This window comes from Sarcophilus harrisii, chromosome 5, assembly GCF_902635505.1.
Source record: "Sarcophilus harrisii chromosome 5, mSarHar1.11, whole genome shotgun sequence".
In the NCBI taxonomy this organism is placed as follows: domain Eukaryota; kingdom Metazoa; phylum Chordata; class Mammalia; order Dasyuromorphia; family Dasyuridae; genus Sarcophilus; species Sarcophilus harrisii.
Genome location: NC_045430.1, coordinates 185,472,160 through 185,496,050, shown reverse-complemented (window position 1 = coordinate 185,496,050; position 23,891 = coordinate 185,472,160). Strand labels below are relative to the sequence as shown.

General features: G+C 35.9%; 1 protein-coding gene across 3 annotated transcripts in view; it reads right to left on the bottom strand.

The window, feature by feature from the left end:
* CHRM2 (cholinergic receptor muscarinic 2) overlaps window positions 1–14,661 on the bottom strand; it is a 211,592-nt gene extending 196,931 nt beyond the window's left edge. For 2 of the 3 annotated variants that reach the window (XM_023504893.2, XM_003771646.3), the window contains exons 1-2: window positions 14,314–14,661; window positions 13,829–14,001 (exon numbers count right to left, since the gene is read on the bottom strand). The gene's annotated coding sequence lies outside the window, so the exon portion shown is untranslated. Of the gene's footprint in view, window positions 1–13,828; window positions 14,130–14,313 lie in introns of those variants that run through there. The other variant, XM_031939139.1, reaches the window with a different exon arrangement.
* Window positions 14,662–23,891: the final 9,230 nt, after the last annotated feature.

The window sequence follows — 23,891 nt, the reverse complement described above, 5'->3', positions numbered from 1 at the left end:
ACCCGCCTTGATTGAATTTCCCATGTGATTTTTGGCTTTATCTACTGCCATAAAGTATAGACAGGGCCTCCAATCACTGTACTGGGAAACCTTCCTCAATTTCTTCTGATAGTACTAGTGGGTACCAGTGGAATGCACAGGTCAATTCACAACTAACCCTTAATATGCATGTAAAGATGAAAATAAATAAAATAAAATTTTAGGAGGAAGAAATTACTAATAAATGAAGTAAGTCAAATCAAATTTGAGATTAGCAGGGAGTGCATTCCAGGCAAGGGACCCAATCTATGCAAAGGTAAGAAACCTTGATATAGAATGAGAGGTAGACAAAATCAGGAAGGAAAATTTAAAGTACAAGCTGTTGTGGGTGCGTGTGTGTGTATATGTATGTGTGAAAATTTTTTGGAGATAGTTTGAATCAAAAGAATCATGGCAGAGTAGTGGAAAGGTGATTTTGGAGGTGAGTGTGTCTTTTCATAAGATTTTCCCAATAAATAATATTTTGTTTCTGTCTAAGGAGAAGGCCAGACCTATATGTTTTCTAAGGCTTTTATACTTATTTTTGCAGAGGACTCTGGGACATTTCATCTTGTGAGGCATATTATGTGTGTGGAAAAAATGGAGTCAATGAGAGCCTATTCATTGCTTCTGAATAACACCGGATAAGAGAGTGGAATTATGGATCTTTACACCTGGGACGAACTTGGACTTTTTTCTAGTTCAATGCCTTCATTCTGTGAATGAGGAAACAGAGAGCCAGGAGCAAACTGAGGGAATATGATGTACTCAAGATTACATAGCTCATTAATGGTAGAACCAAAGTTAGAATCCAAGCCTCTTGACTTCTATTACACAAATATGTTTCCCCATCAGATGAGGAAGTTCCTCTAGTATGCTTACATCATGTGTAAAGTGTAACAGAACTTCCAGGATCCTGAACTATGAATCAAGTGGCTTCTACTTCTAGACTATGAAAGGTAATCTTCAAAGCATTTTCATGATAATTATCTCATTTACTTTTGACAAAAATTTGAAATACTCCAGGCATATTTATTATTGTTGTTGTTATCATCACCATTAAAAATAAAACAAAATAAAACAAATAAACAAAAAAAACACCAGCAGTTCACAAATATCCAATTATGTGTCTAAATTCACATGGCTACATAGAAGAGTGGGGAATAGAATGACATCTCCTGACTCCTAAGGCGAGGGCTTACCTCCCGAAAAATTCTAGGTTGTCTCTTAGTCCCTAGAATTGATGTCTGACTAAGAGAGAAACATTTCCTTTCTCTGAATACACAAAATCCAAGGGTGAACTATATGTTTTTTCCCCTACTCATTTTTTTTTAACATTCTGATTCACAGTTATGCATTGAATATTATAGTGGCATTCCTCTGAAGGAGCTGCTTGTGATGGATGTCAAAACCTTTGTATCTAACCTTCTGAGATTAGCACCAGCAGTCAAACCAAGGGGAAAAAAATCTGCCTTCTCCAATCCCGCCTTTGTAATGAGAATGTAAGAGCAAACTCCTCAAATGGTTTCCTTTGAATGACAGCAAGCTACCAAAGACGTCAGAGGCATAAATCTGCACCATTTTCCCTTCCCCCTGCCTCCACCCCTTGAAAAGCAGTGAGACATCTGCACTGAAAGAAAGAAAAAGAAGCTTAGTAAATTGTGACACAAAGGAGCCAAGGTTCTCAATTTCTTTTTAGGCAAGAATGACTATGAAGTATCAATATCAAAATCACTTTTCCAAATCTGGTCAATGCTCTATTCTGACGATCCGGTTATGTTTCTATCATTTTCTATTTCTCTAGCCTGCAGCCAAAATCTCATGTGAAATGGTAGAAAAATAATGGGTAAAATAAGAGTAAAGCATTGACCAGGTTTGGAAAAGTGGCTTTGATATTAATACTTCACAATCATTGTCCCTAAAGAGAAATCGAGAACTTTGGCTTCCTTGAAGAGTCTAATTACATAGAGTCTTTATGATCTCACTTATTTTAATGCTGCATATGAAGGAAGTATTATATATCTGGGAAAGCCCTAATGAAAGCATTAGATTTTTAAAAAAATTTCAGTATCAGTCAACAAAATGAAATTTAATGGAAGTTTTATTTTACTCATTGTACTCATTTAAAATTTTAATATTGTTCAATAGTATGAAGTTTAATGGAAGTTTTATTTTACTCTTTGTACTCAGTGTCTATGTCCTCAGTTTAGAAGCTGATGTTAGATAAGAGTGGTTGCATTAGCTTCTTTTTGTATGGTACTTTTTGAAAGCTACATATTTTAATTCTAGAATTTATTCTTTTGGTAAATGATGCAGGTGGGATGGGTATTCGAGATCTTTGTTTTCTTTGGGGCTAGTAATGAGAGGAGTATCAGCATCTAAACAGCAGCTTTCTAGCCAAAAAAAATTCAGAAAAAACTCTCTTGTCCCTCAAGATTATCAACCTATCATTGTCCTTGGGTTCATTATTGAATTCTGATTTTGTATAAACTATTGCCCAACTGATGGGAGAAATCCAAAAGTTTGAGAAAGGGACAAAGAAAAGAAACTGAAATACTCCTATTTCCCCTCATCTTTGGCCATCAACAAGTTGATACCAAACCTGATTCCATATTGAAAACTGCTGGCTCTGTCTACCATCATTGGGGAGATGTCACATTATGAGCAGGGTGAGAAAGAATATGATAGGAGAGTGGGCACAAGAAGCTATAAAAGTTTTCTAGTATGATTTTCATTCATGAAAAGTCTAATTAGGATACCAGTATAATTTTACTTCTTTCTCCTTCCCTTGAGTTCTTTAGAAGTGGTCCATGGAGGTGAGAAAACAAATGAAGAATGGGAAGAGGAAGGAAAAATAATAGTAGGTTGAAAAGTACAAAAGAAAAATAATAACAAAAGAACAATTATCAACTTGATTAGAAATTGTTGTTTATAAATGTAATACAATGTTGTTATACAACAAAAATGATAAATACAAAATATTTAAAGAATCTTAAGAAGACATGTGTAAACTGATCTTGAATGAAATAAGCAGAAGCAGAAAAATATTGATGACTACAATAATGAAACTGAACATGACACTGAAAAACATCAGAACTCCCATAAATGGTCAGTCTTTAGTCCAGGAGATCTATTGTGATGGTATATCCATCTTAGCAGATACATAATAGGCTGCAGGAGAGGAATGAGGCAATGATATAATGGCCAATTTGATCTATATCACTTAGATGCACTTTCTCTGTAAAGCTAGGTAGTATAGTGGATAGAGTGCTGGCTAAACATGGAATCAAGAATACCTGAATTTAAATCCAGCTTTGGACACTTTCTAGCTATGTAATTTTGGTAAATTACTTAACCTTTCTCTGCCTCAGTTTCATTAACTGTAAAATGGGAATAACAGTGAATCATATTTCACAGTTTTTGCAAGAATAAAATGACTTCATTTTCCAAATGAGTTCATTGATTCAAAGTTTTGAAGTAATTGTTCCAAGGTCACACAAGTAAAGAACAGAGCCTGGATTAGAACCCAGGCTTTCTGGCTCCAAACTCAGAGAACTTTCCACTACAAGAGTTATTGGCAAAACAATAAAGATGAAGATGAAGGCTACTGATATCTGATAGAAAAGAATGTTTGAGAGAAATAGTGACTATATGCTCCTGGAAAAAGGTAATTCTTCATTATTTATGATTCAGGAAAATGAAAGCCTGTTTTCATATGCCAACAGAGAGTAGGAAAATAGCTTTGGAAATAATACTTTTCTCTCAATTTTGTCTTTTCTCATTTTTGATAACTTATGAGCAAGACATATCTACTTTCCAAGAAAAAAATGAATTATTAATTTTGATGTATGTAGCACTCATGCAGTACATAGTATAACTAATTTTTGTTTCATTCGCATACAGGTTGAGGTTTTATGACCACACTTTAATTGGGGTATCTGTGTGCAAAATTTAAAAGATGCATCTTATGCTCTAAGATGGAGAAGTTGACCAATTAAAGGAGAATACATTACTAACATTTATCAAACTGACACTTCTGCCATTTGGAAAACAAGGTTCATGTTTCTTATGTTTTTAGCTCAAAGATAGCCATATTTTCATTTACCAAATATTTTTGGTGTGTACCCAAAAGTATTATCTAAAATCATCTACAGGGGACAAAATATTACCATCTCGGTATGCCATCACTTGTAACATGTTTGAGTTGATGCTTTAAAAAATCTCAGCTTTATCCACAAGTTAGAATTTACTCAACTGCAATGTGGTCTTTGAAAGAAAGGATTATATTTTATTTTGAAGGTCTACCTAGCAGTCTGTGTATTATCGTCAATAAGTTGGATACTTATTACTAAAGTATTAATACATATATAAACCTCTGACTAGTTTTCTCTAATAATAATTTTATGTGTTATACTTCTATCATGTATATAAATGATATATTAATCAGAATACATATTTGTTGTATACTAATGCAAATGAAAATAATAACAATAATAACTTTTAAAGACAAAAGATATCAAGACATCCTTAAAGAAGTTAAAATAGTGAGAAAATTTCTAAAGTAGAAAGACTTTTTCTTTAATACCATCAGTCAGTCAATGAACATTTATTGAAGACAGAATATAGAGAGAGCACATTTGATTTTATATATAAAAAGACAGATATGTACACACACATACATAAATATACATACCTACACACATATCTGTATCCATATATATGTATGTATATATACACATACAATCTATGCAAATCTCCTTTATCCTTTCATTTCCTTTATTATATATTATATATATATATATATATATACACACACACATATAACATATATGCAGATGTATGTATGGTGTATCCTTATCTTCCTAAGAAACATCACTAAAATGTAGCAAACTCATATTGAAACAGTCTGCTTGGAAGCAGAGGGATACATCAAGTGGATTCTTTAAATATCTCTCATATGCAAGCTTCTAATGATTCTAATCATGGGACATCCAGGTATAAAATGCCTTCTGCTGAATGTGGCCCAGGAAAATAGATTATAAGTTAAGTGTATTTTTTATCAATTTACTTTTCAAAATCAAGTTGATATTGTCTACATTCTCAGCATTTTAATCAGGATTTCTCCCTTTCCAAGACAGTTTTTACCTTTAACAAGCAACAGAGGGCAATATTTTGTGATAACTATGAAAAAGAAGGAAGGGAAGGAAAAGAAGGGGGGCGGGAAACAAAAGAGGAAAGAAGGAAGGGTGGAAAGGAGGGGGAAATGAGAAAATTAAACGAAGAAAATGAAAAGGAAGACAAAATAGAAATAAGAAAGAAGTTAAGAAATCATTCAGCCTACATATCTGATTTTTGACCCAATTGTACTCTCTGAGTGTCATGAAAGAAATTTGTTATGCTAATGAAGGAAACTGATTTATTAGTGTGTCCCCCTATCTTCCAGGCAACATTACGATGGAAACAGCATCTGTTAAAATGATTGTATATGTAGGCCATGGTTTAAAACAGGAAGTTTGAGTACACAGGTAAATGAAAGGAAAATGGACAAAAGAAGGAAGAAAGAAAGGGAGAGAAAAGGGAAGAGAGAAGAAAGAAGGAAGAAGGACAGGAGAAGGGAGAGGAGAAGGAAAAAAAATAAAGGAAGGAAAGAAGGACTTTGGATTCTACATGGAACTTTTCAATGTCCTTAGCTCAACTAGGGTTTTATGTTTAAAGGTTCATGGCTAGCAGTCAATAAACCTTTGGAGGTGGCAGTGTGTTTTTGAACTGGATATATGTGTTTGAAAAATAACACTCTGTATTTAGAGTGGGTAAATGACATCAATCACAATGAATAGGCATAACTGGAATATGCAGGCCAACAGACAATGCCAATTAGAATGGAGAAAGAACTGAGGAAAGACCAATGCCTATACTTCAACCAGATGAGGTTTTAGACAATCTGATTAGGAGAAATGCTATCAAGAGAAAAGCTGCTCCCTCTTTCAGGGCTTTGCTTTGTCATAAGTATTTGTGAATAAAAGAGAACAATCAAGTTTTGTCAAATAAGAGTCTCCTTTACCCCTTAATTTACCACCTCCAGGTTTTAGGACATCAGAAAAAATCAAATACAACTGCACTGTCATTCTAAATACAGAGTGTTATTTTTCAAACACACATACCCAGTTCAAAAACACACTGCCACCTCCCAAAGGTTTATTGACTGCTAGGCATGAACCTTTAAACATAAAACCCTAGTTGAGCTAAGGATATTGAAGAAATACATTGAAATTAGTTTTCAGCCTTTGGTGATTAAGGAAAGTTATTTTTACTGAAGGCCAAAATATTACCCTAAAATCATGGAATAAGAATTTAGATTTTATAGGTATTGTAGTCAGACTTCTTCCAGAGAGCTGGTGAATTTTCCAATGTCACAAAAACTGAGCCTTGACCCTAGGTGTTCTGATTCCACATCCAATTGTCTTCCCATTATGATGCATTGATTTACTACTCCTAAAAAAAATCAGTCCCAATAGCTGAACACGCATTCAAAGTATTTGACAAGGGACAGGATGGTATCTTCATAATGAAAACAGGGAAATAATAATAGCAGTGAGAATATTGATGTAGATTGTATACCTTCCCAGCTTTGCTAACATATAACTGAATAATTCCTAGTCCTTATTTCCTTCCTTCTATTCTCTATTTCCTGAATGTTGGTGGAGTACATCATGAAAAGGTTATGGATGACCTGGATAACCATAAATTTACATAATATAACCTGAATGTCCCCCTAATCTTTTGTTCATTTCTTTTTGATGCCCAACTGCATTCCCTATAACAAGAAAAGAACAAACAAAACAATAAAAACAAACAAAACAACAATAAGAACGACAGACCTTGTCCTTTGATTTTCACTTTTCCTTAATCTACTATTCTAATCCTGGGCCATACTTCACTAAAAACCACTTTTGTGGTTTATTGCCATTGCCTCCTCCTCCTTGTCACCTAATAACTTCCCAGGCCACGGAGATTTGCTTTTGACCTAATCCTTCTACTAAAAAATATATCTTCAAAGAGGAATAGAAAAATGCAATCATGCCCACTATGTGTTAGGCATCTTGCTAAATCCTTAACATAGATTATCTCAATTTTATTAATTATTCTGTATTTTGATATCCTTGGCTTTTTATCTGTCCTCATCCATTTCTTTCTCCTAGTGTTATTTTGCCACTGTGGACCAGCCCTCATTCTCAATAGCCAGCCAGACAACAAACATTTATTAAATTCTTACTATGTGCCAGATACATAAATACTTTCATTATTTTCCTCTTCCTTCTTCTTGAATAGTACATACCATCTTCCTGATCTTTAAGTGTGGATTTCCTTCTAGATTCTATTATTAACCTCTTGTTTAGGTTGTCATCCTTCATAAAATTTACTCCACTCCCAAGACTTTAAAAATTCTATTAAAAAAAACAAACTTCCAGATATCAATTTACTATCACCCTCTCTCCAAAGATTCATTCCCATATTTTCAACTCTCTGCTGTATTTATCTACATAGATACTGACATCTCAAATTCAGTATCCTTTAAACATATCTCTAAAATCTTTTCCCTTTTCAAATTCTCTATTTCTGTTGATGATACCATTATGTTTTTAGTTGTTCAGAGTTATAATCTGACATCCATCTTTGACTCTTTTATCTCCATCACTTCACAATCCAATTAGTAAACTAGTAATTCCTTTTCACTTTCCTTTTAAATAGTTTTCATAGCTGCTCACCTCTTCTTAAATTTCCTGGGAGCCATTCTATTCAGATGCTTATCTATTCTCATCTGTATTATGATACTGACCTCCTAATTAGTTTTCCTTTCTCCAATTAATGTTATTTTTACTTATTTTTCATAACATAAACACATCTTCCTAATACACACCCCTAATGTTGCCAATTCTTTACAAAAACAAACAAAACCCAAAAACTTTTCACTCGTTTCCTACTACACTCAAATTAAACAAAAACTAAATGTGGCATTCAAGATGCTCCATCATATTGTTCTACCCTGCTGTCTTTTCAGTCTTTTGTTATAGGTATCTTATTCTGGATTAGAAACTAGGCTAAATTCTAACTTTAAACCCCATTTTCCTCTCTCCTAATTCTGGACCATTATTCAAACATCATTTATGTATGAAATTAAGTCCTCTCCCACTTCAATCTAGTCAAGCCAATAAGTATTTATTAAGTACCCACTATGTGTCAAACGCAAGGGCAACTGGTTGGCACAGTATATAAATTGTGTATGCTGGACTAAGGAAGACTCAACTTCCTGAACTCAATTCTAATTCCAGATATTTACTAGCTGTGTGACCTTGGGCAATTAAAGCTCTTTGACTCAGTTTCTTCCTGTGTCAAATGAGCTCAAGAAAAAAATGACAAACTATTCCAGTATCTTTGCAAGAAACACTAAATAGATTGATGAAGTGCTGAGTAAGGCTGAAAAAGAAATGATGTGCCAAACACTGTACTAATTTCCCACCTCCCTCCAAAAGTTAAGCCTGATCTCCCCCACCTTGACTTCTCATTTCACTTTTTCTGATCCTCTCATTTCCACTCATCTTCCTTTCTTGTTTATTATAAATAATTATCTTCTTCAAATTAGACTGTGTTCCTTGAGAGCAGAGTCTGCCATTGTATCGGTCTTTATATTCACAACATATCCCACCATACTTTGCTCCTAGTGAGCTTTTAATAAAAAATGTTAAAGATAGGTGATCTTTAGGAATAAACTAACAAATTTCATGGTCAGAGTAGTGGGAGTGGGAAGAGAAGGAGAAAAAAAGAGGGAGAAAGGAGGAGAGAGGAAGGGAAAAAAAGGAGAGAAAAAGAAGGAAGAGAAGAGACACCAAAGCAAGACATTTCATTTCTGTAGTGAAAAATGAAAGAGGAATGGATTAAGAATAAAGAGCAATAGATTTACTTGTTTGTTCTACATCTTGTTGCTTTCTTTATATATGGAAATAATGGGTATAGGAGAAACCAGGCTTGACTAAGACATAAAAGAAGAGATAAAAATCAAAAACTTGGGTTGGAGTTCAGACTAGTCTTGCTATACGTGTAATATAGGTTGCTATAGGTGAATCAATTTTCTGAATTTCAATTTCCACATATGTAAATGGGATTAATGGTATTTGCTCTAGTCATCCTATAGAGTTATAAAACTTAGAGTACTAAATAAATGTGAGATGGTATTAGAATTATTAATCAGGGAATAGAAAATCTTTTTTTTTTTAGAGAATCAATGGAACATTTAATCCTTCTGGAAAGTTTAAGTGAATGAAGCTTCAGGTAGGAGCAGGAGCTTTTGGCTCATGCCTGAAGATGTGATGAGATCACAGTCTCTCTCTCTCTCTCTCTCTCTCTCTCTCTCTCATGCACACACACACACACATACACACACACATTCATACAAGTACTGCAGCTGATCATGTAAATTTAGCACTTGAACAGAAGTCCAAGTGGAGGGTTTCTTTCTTCTCTCCTCCCTTCCCATTTCTCCCCCATGATATTATCTTTTCTTTTTAAAATCTCCTTTTCCTTTATTTTCCTCTATGTTTCCTTCTCTACATGTAGGTAGTTCATGGCTACAAACAGTGTAATAAGAAAAAAGTATTGTTCCATTGTGTAAAAAAAGTGTCTTCATCATGGGGAAATCTTGAAGAAAGTCAAATCTAAAACCTTTGCATTTCCTGGAAATGTTGTTAAGATTTCACTGAAACATGAACTTTCTACTGCTCTCTGTAGTACACTCATTTTATTAGGCAAGCAGGGACGGTGTGTGGGTCAGAGGATCATAAAACCTACTTGAAGATGAAAAATTATCATGAGTATTTTAGATGACTTTATAAGGATGTTTGAGCAAGAAAAATTTTACTTCCGAAAATAGTCTGTACACATTTAAATTGCTACTACCCATCTCAGTTCCAACCATATTGATTACATGAAATATTCAATCTCAAGATTTCTGTAGACATCTGTATGTTTGTCTCACACATTCTATCTCTGAAGTCAAAGGCTATGTACAATTTGGCTCTCGATATGGCAGGACCCACAAAACAATTCCCCTTCAATTATACATGCTTGTTTTATTCCACAAATTAAAAATTAAAATTTAAAAATTAAAAAGAAAAGATTTTACATTAGGCATATTTAATTTATTTTAAAATTCTACAACTTTATATTTTTATCCCCATACTTTTTACATTGTTTAAAGTAATGAAGAGAATAATAATTTGGTGCTCATCTTTTTTTAAAAAAAATATCTTTGTTAAAAAAAACAAATATACATGCCTATGTACAGAAATACATGTAAAAATATACAACACCCCCTCCTTCAATAAAAATATATAGAAATAAATAAATGTACACAAACATAAACATAGACAAACCTCTCCTGGAGTTACAGGGAGGGTACATGGTTGCAGAGCTACCTAAAAGTGAAATTTCAGTCTCTTCCTTGCATTTTAGCTAGGTGAATGCCAGACAAGTCCTCTTCTTATCCCTTCCCCCATGCGAAGTCACAGCCACAATAAACTAAAAAAAAGCCTGAGAGACCTACATTTTATACTTTTCCAGGGGTCACATTCTACTTTTTATTGGTCTTAAGGAGTGTACATGTTTAATTTATTCAAAGTAAAAAAAAAGGGGAATGGAAAATATTCATTATTATTCCATTATTTTGCTGGAAAAATTTAAAAAAAATATATTGATTTAACTTGTGGTAGTTTAGTTCCCTAATAGACAGATATATATTGTTGTTAAATATTGTTAGAATAGGAATATATTGTAGTGAGATATTGTTAGAATAGGAATCTAGTGGTTAGACAGTCTTCTGAATTGCAGCAAAAACATGGTAAATTCTCAAGTTCCATAAAATGTCTAACTAGTGTAAATGAAATTACCTCAGTTGTCTGAAATAACTTTGACTTTACTCTGTATTCCTCCATTTCCACATTTATTTTTGCTCTTTGTAGACAGAGGTACAAAGTTTTTGTCTTCATTTGTTTCAAAGTTATTTTCTGTGTATCATCACCAACACAATAACCATCACCATCACTACTACTCTACAATTTACTTGTTTATAATAGGAACAAGTAAGATTCTGCCAGGTTCTCCATGAAACATGAGATATAATCACTATCTCTAGACATAGTACCCCAGACATAGTACTCCAAAGGGAACAATTCCCCCCTCCTTACTTTCTTGCTCCCTTATCCCCCAGGTTGGTTGATACAGCAAGTGTGGGAGAAAGGGATGGGCCAAATAACCTGAAGGAATATGTAGGAGGGTGAGGTACAATTTAACTGATCTGTGGAGCTAGGCCATTTCACTTTGCTGTGAAGAACATCACTATGCTTCTGCATAGTTGCTACTTTATACTGGGTCTTTCTGTTCCCCATGCAGCCTGCTTTGCTTCAGGTTGGAAGCTAATTAGTAGACCCTTCTGCCCTTATTACCACATTCTATGTGCCTTTTTGCTCAGCATTTGGTCCCCAGTGAAATCTTGAACCCAGCCTTAGGGGCATTGAGCAAATGTTTGACTTTATCTGGGGGAAAACTAGCTATCCTGCCATCACTGAAATCTCCTCTGCAGCTCACGCAGAGGTCACTGTTGCATATTCTTATGTGATACCCACGGCTAGCTCTACGTGAGGGTGCCCACAAGTCTCTCTGCCAATGCTAGTGATTAGAGATAGATAACAGAGAACTGATATGTACTTATACTTAACACTAAGTATGGACATATCCACAAAAGTTAAAAGCAAGATCCTCCTTGAGTTTAAGGACAATAATATAGAACTGCTTTCCCCAGAAATTTTGAGGTAAAAGAAATAGAACATATTGTATGTAGTGCCAGTAGCTACACTAAATATAAAAAAAGATGTTTTGGGAAAAAACCAAAAAATCAAAAACAAAAACAAAAACAAGGGGTCTACATCCTTTCTCCTCCGTACATCTTATCCATTACTGTACTTACCTGCTCAGGCTGAATGATGACTCTTCTTTCTGTCTCTCTGTTTCTCTGCCTCTTTTTTCTGTCTCTGTCTCTTTGCCTGTTTGTGTTTTTCTCTGAATTTCTCTATATATCCCTCTCTCCCCTCCTCCCTCTTTCCAATTCTCTGGGTCTGTGTCTGTCTCTCTGTCTTTATTTCTCTCTGTGTCCCTCTCTGTGTCTGTCTGTCTCTGTGTGTCTGTCTCTCTTTGTCACTGTCTGTGTCTCTGTCTCTCTCTCTCTCTCTCTCTCTCTCTCTCTCTCTCTCTCTCTCTCTCTCTCTCTCCCTCTTCTCTTTTTCATACACGGGAAATTGCCGGCTTTAGCAGGAGGACTAGCAGGTGCCTGATAGCTTTTTGACAGGGCAGACACGATAGGACAGCGTTGGGTAAGGCAATGGAGAAATCGAGAGGGGGAGGTGATGAACGGAAACCTGGAGCCGGGTGAAAGGGGATGCTGGCTGAGACAATCCTGTATTAGCCTGTAGCCCTGAAGGTCCCGCCATTGTAGGGAGCCCTGATCTACCCATCTTGGGTGATCAAGAATAACCAATCAAAGATGCAATTGCAAATCTCTACTGAGGCAGGATCCTTGTAAGCACCTCGGCTCCTTACCTGTAAGCTACAAGTTAATAGGTAACTGCCAGTATCTAGAAGATAGCAACTAACTACCATCAGCAAGCGCAATCAGGGAGACCCAAAGCTTTGACTTAGGCTGCATTTACCAGTTCCAGAGTGGGCAGAGAGAGACAAATTAAGGTGGACGAGTCTGCCCTGAAACCTTTTGGGTACCCCTGTGAGCCCTGTCGCGGCAGTTGAGTAGGAGATCAGGGAGGGGCAGAGAAGGAAGCCGGAGCCTTTGGCGATAGAATAAGAGTCTATGTGCTTGTGCGGGTGCGTGTGTGTGTGTGTGTGTGTGTGTGTTTGTGTTTGTGTGTGTGAGAGAGCGCACGCGTGTATGTGCGCGTGCGTTAGCGATGCGGTCCTCATTCTCTTTACCTCCAGCATCCGGATGCTACCTCTCTGCTACTCGCCCCTCTGACCGCTTTCACCACTACAGTATCCACTTGGCACACAAGCCATCTGGAGCCGCCCTCTAAGCTTTAGCCCAGGCGCAAGATGGTCTCTCCCCACCCCCAACTCCCCCAGACAGTGAGGCAGACGGAACCTCAGAAGCCAGAGGAAAAAGTGGGCGACCCCCTAACCATCGTGCTTCAGGACAGTGATCAGGAATTTCTAGCAGACTAGACTCATTCTGGTAAGAAGAGTCCGAGGAGGAGAGAGCCAGATCCCCACTTTTTTTTCCCAGGGCTGAATCTCAGTCTGCGGGTGGTGGGTGAAGGACTGGAAGGAGTGTGCTTTGGGGGGAATTGTCTGGGCGGGTGCTGCTCCCTTTCCTTCATCAAGTCTTTCTAGAATCCACCCCGGGTTAGGTCATATGTCTTTCCTTGAGGGGCTGTATTTGCCCTTTCTTCTTTCTCAGGGTACACACACATACACGTATACACGCACCTTCGTTAATCTTTGCTCCAAACCCACCCAACCTTGGAAGCCAAAGTTTCTTCATGAGAATCCCCTGGCTAGAGAAAAGACATAGACACACACATACACAGATACACACACACACACACACACACACACACACACACATCCACATCCACACTCCCCCCAACACACACACCATAGGAAATCCAAAGGGAGTGCGCAAAAAGGACGCCCTTGCTGCCCAAATCAAGGCCGGCAAGGCAAAGGCTTGAGCAAGAAAACAGGAGCTCTTTACCTGATGTCGGGTTAGCAGAAGTTGCATACACTCCCTGGTACAAGGCGGTTTGCTTCTCAAAGGCGAGGAGGAGCAGGGAGCAGCGGGCCACCTAATTAGAAGCCCGGACATGTGGGCTCCCAGAAAAATGCTCAGACTCCAGAGTCAGCCGCTTGCTGTCTCTCTTCCATGATCTTCCAAGAGAAAAGAGAAAGATTAGTTAGTACCGCGACAGCGGCAGGGGAGGGATGGGATGTGGTAAAGGGAGGGGACCCGCAACTGTTCTAGAGAGCATCAGGCTAGAAGCTTCACGGTCCTGGCTTATAAAACAGAGTTGGTTCTCACGCGTCACGTAGGGTACTCAGCAAAGCTCGAACCTATCCCCCATGTCCACTCAGTCAGCTGGCCCCCGCCCTCCATACCAATTAACCTGAGATGTTATTAACGAAAAAAACAAAAAAGCAAAAAAAACAAAACAAAACAAAACAAAAATAGTATTTTCAAACCTGGTTTTCACCGTAGAGATGGATCCGGAGGGGTAAAAATAATAGAGAGAGTAGTACAAGTGATCTGGAGGGCGGGACGCATTCTCTTCTAGAGAAACTGGGAAAAGGAGGCAGAGCTGACAGTTGGGGTGAAAACACTCCTTCGGTGCGTCCCTGGGTATTTCCTAGTAGAAATAGCAAAATCCAAGATCCACCCCACCCGTAGGCAGTGTGTGTGTGTGTGTGTGTGTGTGTGTGTACGCGCGCGCGCGTATGGGGATGGAAAACTCTGGTGTAGCAGAAGTGTGTGTTGTGTATGTGTGTAATGTGTGTTCGATTAGCTGCAATGGTCAGGCAATTTCTGGAAAGAACATTTACAATTTTCTTTCAATATTATAGGATTAGTTGCTACTGAAAGCTTTCCTCCAATGAGATCCTCTCTGCTCTCTGATTTGGTAGTCCCAGTGAGCAAAGATGACAGCCTTTTCTATCCCCCCTTTCCCTCTAGTTCCTTCCTTCATTCCAACCCACCAACCCTCTCTGGATTCATTAGGTTCACAAGTCTTTATCTACAATTTTCACATCACCCCCAATCCCCACCCGTTTTTTTTTCCCCCTTTTAATTTGTGATGGCTAGAAACCTGAAACAACATAGAGGGAAGAATGCAGGGTTGCTTTGAGATGATTGCCGATGTTTGACTCCATGTATCAAGGTGGGGGAAATTTAAATATCAATATAGTTTACTTTTTAAATGGATTACTATGCTGAAATATTCACGGGTTGTTTGTTTCTTTGGTTCAATGATGAATTCCACCAAGGGGCTGCTTTAAAAAAAATTAATACTTATTATATGTAGCTCATTTCTCAACTAAAAGCCATCAGGCTGTAGAAATATTTACTATGCAATAGGAAATGTGTGCATCTGGTGAAAAATGTTTTGAATACAATCATATATTGGCCTGACTAGTACTGAGTGGTTTGTTGTTGTGGCTGTTTTTTAACTCTAGCCATTGGACAGACTTTAAAAATATGCTGTATTTTAAATGTTGTGCTATATTCATTTTCCAACTACAATGGCATTTTAATTCATATATCATTCATTTTTATGTTCAACTTAACTAGCACTCAATTTGGCAAGCATATACAGAACAGAGAGTTGAAAAAACCAAAGTCCAACTATAGAGGAATGGCAAAATTAATTATGGTATACTAATCCAATGGACCACCACAATGCCATTATGACCAACAAGTTTGAAGTATAGAAAGAACTCTGGAGAGCCTTTATTTAAAAAAAACTGTAAAAGAAAAAATAAAGCAGGATAAGAAGAACAGAGTACATAATAGCTACAATTATTTTAGAAAGGGTAAATGAGAATAATTTGATCAGTGTTTAATGAGAGCTAAGAGGTGACTAAAAAGTACTATAGTACTTTTTATTGAAATTAAAATAAGAAAAGTAAGGCTCAGGCTTTTGTTTTGAAATTCATGTTCAATGTTATTTCCTATAAAAATTTACTTCTTAAAATATATGATATATGCCTTGCCTTCAGGGAGTTTTTAGTTTTATTGAAAAAGACAACAGGTGCACATACATATAACAGTTACAAACCAGACTCAGTCCATTTCTCAACCCAAATTCAACTATTGGCTTAATTCCATACAATTTCCTCCAGCATGATACAAATCCTTCTAGGGCAATGCATTTGCACATTTTTAAACTCTTTCTCATCAGCAAGCAAACGACAATCCAAGGCTGAGTTCCTTTCCAGTTACTTTTAATTTGAACTACACTGCAGGAAGGTTATGAAAACAAAATTCATGATGAAGGTGGATACTCAAAGTCATTTCAGCTTTCTCTGCTTATAGGCTAGAGATTAGCACTGTGATTTAATTGATAAATTTAACTTCCCTAGAGGATGACACTCTCTTCCATACAGATAGGCAACTTTGGTGTGTTTCAGAGTATTAAAGGATTGCCTAGGATACTAAGAAAAAAAAATGATTCGCCTAGAGTCATATAGCTAAGATATGTCTGAGACAAGTTGTTAGGCCCTGTTTTTCAGGCCTTACTCTAGCCTCTGTTCTATGTAGCCTCTCCACTTACAGTTAAGAACAGCCATTTCATCTTCTTTTTTCTACCATTCTACCTTTACCCTTTAGTATGGCAACTGATTTAACTCCATTCCACATGGTAAAGTAAGAATTGAAGCTAATAAACTTCCTGGAAAATAATATAAAAGAATAGATCATCATAAGGAAGGACTCTTTGTCAAGCGTTGGGACTCCCAGACTCACTGAACATGAAGACTACTAAAATCAGTCTCTAATTCTGAAATTCACTTTTTTTCAGGTTGAAATTTTTTGGTGGTGAGTGTGCTTTTATTTTTCAGCCTTTAAATCCTTCCCATTGCAGGGAAGAAAAAGGAAACTCATTTAGCTACTTAAAGTCTTTTTATTCTTTTCTAATTTAATATCATTTTAATGAAGCAGAAAATGTTTTGAATGTACCTGAAGAAGTAAAAAAAAAAATAGAATTTATTTTTAAAAAATCATTAAACTTCAAATGTTTATTTACTGCAGAAATTTGAAGCATGTTCTAACATTCTTAGCTGTTAGCTGATGAAAAGTCCCAGAGTAAGAACCATCCTAGTGGGTCACATCTACAGTCTATCTAGCTCAGAGTTCTTTTGCCAACAGAAATTCCAAACAACATGCCATAAGAGGGCATGGTTGTCCTCCCTTAAAGATTAGCAGTATACTATCTTTCCTTAGCAGTTGTTTATGCTCTGTCATTTGTAAGTTTTTCCATACTCATTTTTGAAACATCCTTTTCCAGATATATTTTAACTCTTGATGGGTGGGGAAGTAGGGAGAGTTGAACTCTATAAATCTCCAACCCTTTGGCTGAAATATTACTTCCTTTATTTGTCTGAAAATTATCTTGGTCTAAGTTTCAAAGGGTATTTACTTATATATCATTTCTGTACTTTTGTCTGAGTTGCCTCCCACACCTGGAATGCTCCTTCTCTCATCCCTGCCACCGAATCCCTAACCTCCTTTAAAGCTAAGCTCCAGCTGCTTCTTAGAACAAACCCCCCATGATTCCTACCCCACTATTCCTACCCCATCCCTATAAATTACGTTGCATATATTTTGCATTTACTTTTCTTTTTCCTCTACCCTAAAATATAATGTAAGCTCCTTGAGGGAATGGGTTGTATTATTATTATGATGATGATTAGTGAATATATCCCCAGCATCTATCATAGTGGCCCCATACCTAATGGCTTCTTAATAAATCCTTGTTGAATGAATGTACTACAATGAATTATAACTGACAATCTGGTGAATAAGCTTGAGCTTACATATTTGTATCATTTTTACTTTTGTAAATTTCCACATTACTTCTAGATTTCTTTCTTTTAAGACTGGAGTTTTTTCTTCAGTTCTAATCTGAAAAACCTAGCCTGTACTTCTTGATTTTCTCTTCATCTGTCTTTATCTGCCATCAGACACACATAGACAGACATGTAGATATAGATATTTATTTATTTCTATTATCTCATTTTTATGAATAGTGAACATTACTGCATGCTGTGTTGCAGAATTAGATGCCCTATAGTTTTAAGTGTGATATAAACTTACTTCTTAATTGAAATACATGCTTTATTGGATTTCCACAGTATTTTATTGGCTTTGGGTATTACTTAGCAATACAATGGACCAATATCTTTTATGAAGACTTTGTTGTGAGTTTCAAGTCCTTTTTTTCTGGATCATGGTCAATGACTTATAGACTTCATTTTGTGCATGTAGTTTGAATTTTTAAGTTCCTAAATAAATTGGCTTGTACTTACATAAATTAATCCACCACTTTTTTTAACTACCTGGAAGATTAATTATTATCCTAAAACTTATACATCTTTATATAGACACACACACACATATATTATTTCCTAGATAAGGTCTTAAAATTTTCCTACTTATGACTCTTTTTTGCTCAAGATATTTTTATGTTAACCTAGGCATGTAGGTATATAAAACAAACATACAGATTAAATATTTCCTAATAATAAATTGTGTTTTCATGACCTACATATTTAGTTACATGATCCCATGACCAACAATTTAGGAAACTTTGTCTTAGACTATTTAAAATTTATTAAATAAAATGAATATTATTTAAAATCACAGAATGCAACCTTTGTATTTCCTCATTCAAAATAGGTTTATCATATCCAAAATTTCTATTTCTTTGTCCAACTTAATTTGTTATCCATATTTTTATTCCAACATCTGAAATCCTGTGGCAAATTCACTTAAAAATGTCTCTTGGAGGCTAGCAATTTGTCAAGAATTTTTAGATGCAATGGGATATAGTAAACAGGGCAGCTAAAGCTAAGACTTGTACTTAGAAAGATTGAAGTCAATGTCTTGCTTGATATACATATAAATAAACCATGAAATAATAATTTTCTAAGATTGCAGTCTACTCAATGAATTAATAAACATATTTTACATGTATAAAGTAAACATATGAAGTGTTTTAATACAGAATAGATCTTATTACTTTTGTATTTTAAAATTAATATTCATTATTTTCTTGTTTTCCTGCAGTTACTTGTTTAATATAATTTGAAAGTAAGTCCACATAATTTTAATACTTATTCTTCAATTCTTTAACATTAAATCACACTTTTATCAGATATTAAGTGTACATTTTAACTAGTCCACTTTTGCAAGTTTATATTTGATTGTAATTTGTAAGTTGTTGTTCCTGATGTTGTTAGCTTTTAAAAATGATACTGTTCTTTCTGTCTCACCAAAGCTGGAAGTGGAGTGACACAGACATTTTGAGCTGATCCATTTCAGACCAAAATTGTTTTGTCTCTTCTTAGGTAGGCCAATGTCCCCAGATTTTGAAAAGGCCAAATATTAATGTCAATCTTAGTGAAGAAACCTAATTTTTTATAGCCTTGCTATAACCCATGACTTCCAAACTAAAGCAATTGACCAAGCTCAGCCAATCTATTAGCAAGGACTACAGTCTTATGCCACTATATTCAACCCCACAGAATTTCAGTGAGGTTTAAATCACTGACATATATGGGATCACACATCTAATAAATATCTGAGGCCCCTCTGAAATTAGAAAGATGAGTCTTTTTTGACTCCAGGTCCGGAATTCCATTCACTGTGTCACTTTTCCTGCCTTGTGTTGCACTAGAGAGAAATAAATAATAACCCATCCTTTTCGTAGATAGCTTTGAAATATGTTGCTTATTTTAAATAATTAATTAAATTATTTCATAGTAATAGCTTATTAGTCCTTAGAATTACTTTTCTTTTTTAACCATACTTTCTTTTATGTTTTGCTTTTAATATCAGGCTTCATTATAAGATGTAACAATCCACGAGGAGCTTGATGTCCCCACAGCAATAGCTGCTACAATACATGTAACAGTCATTGAAGTGTGCTCTTTAAGAGGTAAAATGTTGCATGTTCTCTTGAAGTAATATACATTCCTCAAACCACAGTATTAATCACAGCAAAAGAAAAAAATGAAGCAAATTTAAAAGGCATGAAATATAACACTAACTTACAGAGGACTAACAAAAAGAAGATATCAGCTCAGTTTAGTTTTATTTAGTCAGTCAGACAGTTAGCCTAGTGTCAATAGAACCACATTTGCATAGTCATTGTTTTCACAAAATGAAATCAAATCAAAATCATTGCTTGCTGCAGGAAATCCAAGTACATTTTTACAATACAGATGAATTGATAATTTGCATCATGGCTGGAGTTCCCACAGTGAAAGATCTCTATATCAATTAAAAAAAAATAATAAAGAAAAAGAAAAACTCAAAAGCAAAATAAAATAAATACATGGTTCCTTTTTTAATTTCTCCTTGTCAATGTACTATAATTTACCTCTTGAAGAAAGCAAACAATTCCCAATGGAGAACTAGAGAGCTTCTTCATGTAAGATAGCAAAGGGTCTAAGCTTCCTGTAAGGAATGACTTTGAAGTCTTGACACAACATACTGCTGGACCTGAGTGTAAATAAGGTCATCAAGGGGGAAGGCAAGTCGCAATTCTGAGATTGTGGTACATATTTGATTGTGAACACGTTGATTTCAGTGCAGCAATAATTAGACTTCAGTAATTAGATGCACAAATCAGCACTCTATCAACTTGGAGTAGATTAAGAGGGTGACAAGTTCAACTTGAGTGATTTCCTACCAGGTAGGGCTGCCATCATGGCTTTCTGTTTACAGATTGTGGAGGAGGACAAGGGCCAAGGAATTGGAGAGTTTGGTACATGGAAAGGGAGGAACCATGAAGATGAGTCAAATCTTGTCCTTGTCCTTCATCTTCCGTTCCAATTACAGCTGGAGAAGCGAACAAGGGAAAGGTGCAGCTCATTGGCAGGCAGGCTGATTCTTCTGAGTTTCTGCCAAATGTCCCATAATGTTCACCCCATCTTGATATATAGTGATGCTTGGGGGAAAGGGGTTGGGTAAGTAGGCTACAGTAGTAAAAGTATCAAGTATCAAGGAATTCTTAGCATCTTTCTTTGCTTATGTAAATCTTACTAACACTGTATCCCCATCGGTCTGGGATTGTTCCTACAATCTTAACTGAATTGTGATTTCAAATCCTCTAGTTCTTAGCTACAAAGATTAGTTCTTTTTTTCCTAAAAAAAAAAATCTTAAAGCTATTTTTTCCTTCTTGGTCTAACTCTAGGAATATTTCATACTCAAATGTGGTAGATTCTGAGTAATAATATTTGATGATAGTAAAACAATGCTTCCTTACCCTTTTTCTATTTTTTTCTTCTTTTCTAGTAGCTTGCCATCACAGCTGTTTGAAACCATGTCTCTTCTAGAAGTGGTAGTGTTATCCAGAGCATCTGAAAACATTTACTGCTGCTGAGTCTAAAATATTTAAAATATAGAGCTCTCTTTCAAACAAGGAATATGAAAAAAAAATACCACCCTGCAAAATGTTAAGCAGCTGCTATAGAGATAAATCAGTGTTAAGAATGCAGAATGAAAAGGCCACGTGGAACGCATGTTTACTTTGGGAAGCCTTTTGTGAGTGTGCCTGTGTTATTCCTATCAAGAAGCAGGCCTAGGTGATGTTGTGGACCCTTGGGAAGGAGAATTTGGAAAGGGGGGAAAAAAAGCAAATCAGTGACTGGTTAATATAGTGGCACCCCCTGCTGCCTATTAAGTTCTGGCATCCTAAGACATATTTACATCTAACCTCTCCAAGCAACTTCACTTTGTGAAAACTTTCATTAACAATCTAGGCTCAAATTTCCTGAATCAGCATCTTATCTATCAAGATTGGAAGTGAGAAGTTTATGAGAGAATGCATTGTTTTTTTCCTTCTTTGGAAAAAAAAATGAAACAAATAAAGACTTCTGTGTTGAGCTGTTTTCCAGGCAAGATGACTGGGACTTTGCATTAGGGTGGCAATATCCAGGGTGTGGCCTTCCTTCTATGATCTTATATTAATTTGATGATAATGATGATATTTATATGATATTATTCATACATTATCTGATTTGATTTCCTTTGGTAGATTTAGATCCTTTGCTGATCCTTCACTGTATGGTACCAGAGTGGGTCTGTAGCTCTACAATATCCCTCTTAATTTTCTAGTCCTTCTTTAACTATTTCTGGGGATTACCAATGATTTTGCAATCTACTTAACTGGGGGACACTCTTTATCCATATCATCCCTGAGACTACATACACATACACACATACACATAAATTTTTGCCCTAGATGGTAAAATTTGTAGTTATGGCTCTGCTCCTGGGAAGTGTCCACCTTTGACCAAATAAATTCTGTTCTTGAATGAAAGTGAAATGATGTTTCAAGGATAATTTACAGATATATGAGTCTTTTGGAGGCCAAGGCTGTGGTTGGTAGTGTGTTCCCTAAATGGCATCTCTCCCTCCCATCTTTGAGAGCGATTTAGGCAATGGTGACTGCAGAAAGCAGTATTTTTCCAAGTTTAATTCAAATGAGTCTTACCGAGTCCATCACTAAGCAGAAGGCTTTTCACTTAAAACAGACCTTCTCTCTTAGTGGTGCGCCCAAGGAAGCGTTCCCTAAAGGTTGATTTACTGTGCTTAATAAGATGGATCCTGAGCATTTTGTCCTTTCCTCCTCATTTAATCAGCAAGGTGATTGAGTATTGGGCTCCAGTGCATCAGAATACAACAAATCTTGGGCTGTCTATTCACAAACTTCTGTAAGATAAGAAGAAAAAGGACTCCCTTGATCATGTAAATGGATATTCTTGCCTCTCTAATTAAAAGACCTTTCATTAAAAGGATGCACTCTATCAGGACATACTGGAGTGGGTATTGGATTCCTCCAGTAATATCTAGATTAGCATTTGCTCTAAATTCTAAAGTATATCATAATATGCCCTTGAGTACTATTGGGTCAAGGGAATTCCCTTTTATGAATCATATCTTAAGGGTTGTCAAATTCCCCCATCACTAAATGAGCTGGGATGACTTCTGAATGCGTTTTTGATTACCTAACCTCCAAATGTCAGAACAAATTCCTTGACTGTTGCTTCTATTGCTCATTAAAAATGTGTCATATTAAGAGCTAAAGGTTGCTTCATCTTCCTCAGCAGGAACTTGAACATTGTCTGATGAATACAGAAAGTAAGGTTTTTCTAGACGAGAGAAGACTTCCCTAGCTGTAGAATAGTTATGGAGAAGAAGCTGATTCAGAAGCCTTTAGTTACCAATAGCAAAGAAAAGTGTTATGGCATTAGGCTGAAAATTGGCTCAGAATGTTCCAAATATATACTGATTTTAGTTAGAATAATCTAGGTGACATTATGGCTAGAGTGATATATGAAAACAGGAAAGCCTGAACTCTAGTATAACTTTCAATAATTTACTATGATCCTTAGCCTCTTTCACCTTCACTTTCCCTTTCTATAAAATAAGGACACTGATACTATCTATCTGGTTGTTGTGAGGATTAAAAGAGCTAATTTATATAAAGCACTTAGAGAAAAACTTTAATATTATATAAAAATCTATTTACTACTTTCTATTATCTCCTTAATGTTTTGCAAAGCTCTAGTTGGAGTGATTTTCTAATACATATCTAATCTAATATCTAAATCTATCTAATCTATCAAATATGTAGATAGATATAGATTATATATATTTACACAAATGTGTATATGCATAAATATATACATATATGTATGTATATATACATACACACAGAAAGAGAGAAGGAGGCATAAAAACACACACACACATACAGAGACAGAGAGAATGAGAAACAGAGAGAGAGAGAGAAACAGAGATAGGGACAGAGAAAGAGTTGTATTTCCCACAGGGCATTAGTTTTCTAATGTCAATGATTGCTTCATGATTTTCACTGCATCTTCAGTTTCTAGAATAATGACTGGGAATCAAATGTGGGGCATCTAGGTGGCACAGTAGAGAGAGTACTGGGCTTGGAGTCAGAAAGGTTCATCTTCTCTTGTTCATATGTGGTCTCAAGAGACTTCCTAGCTGTGTGATTCTGGGCAAGACACAAAC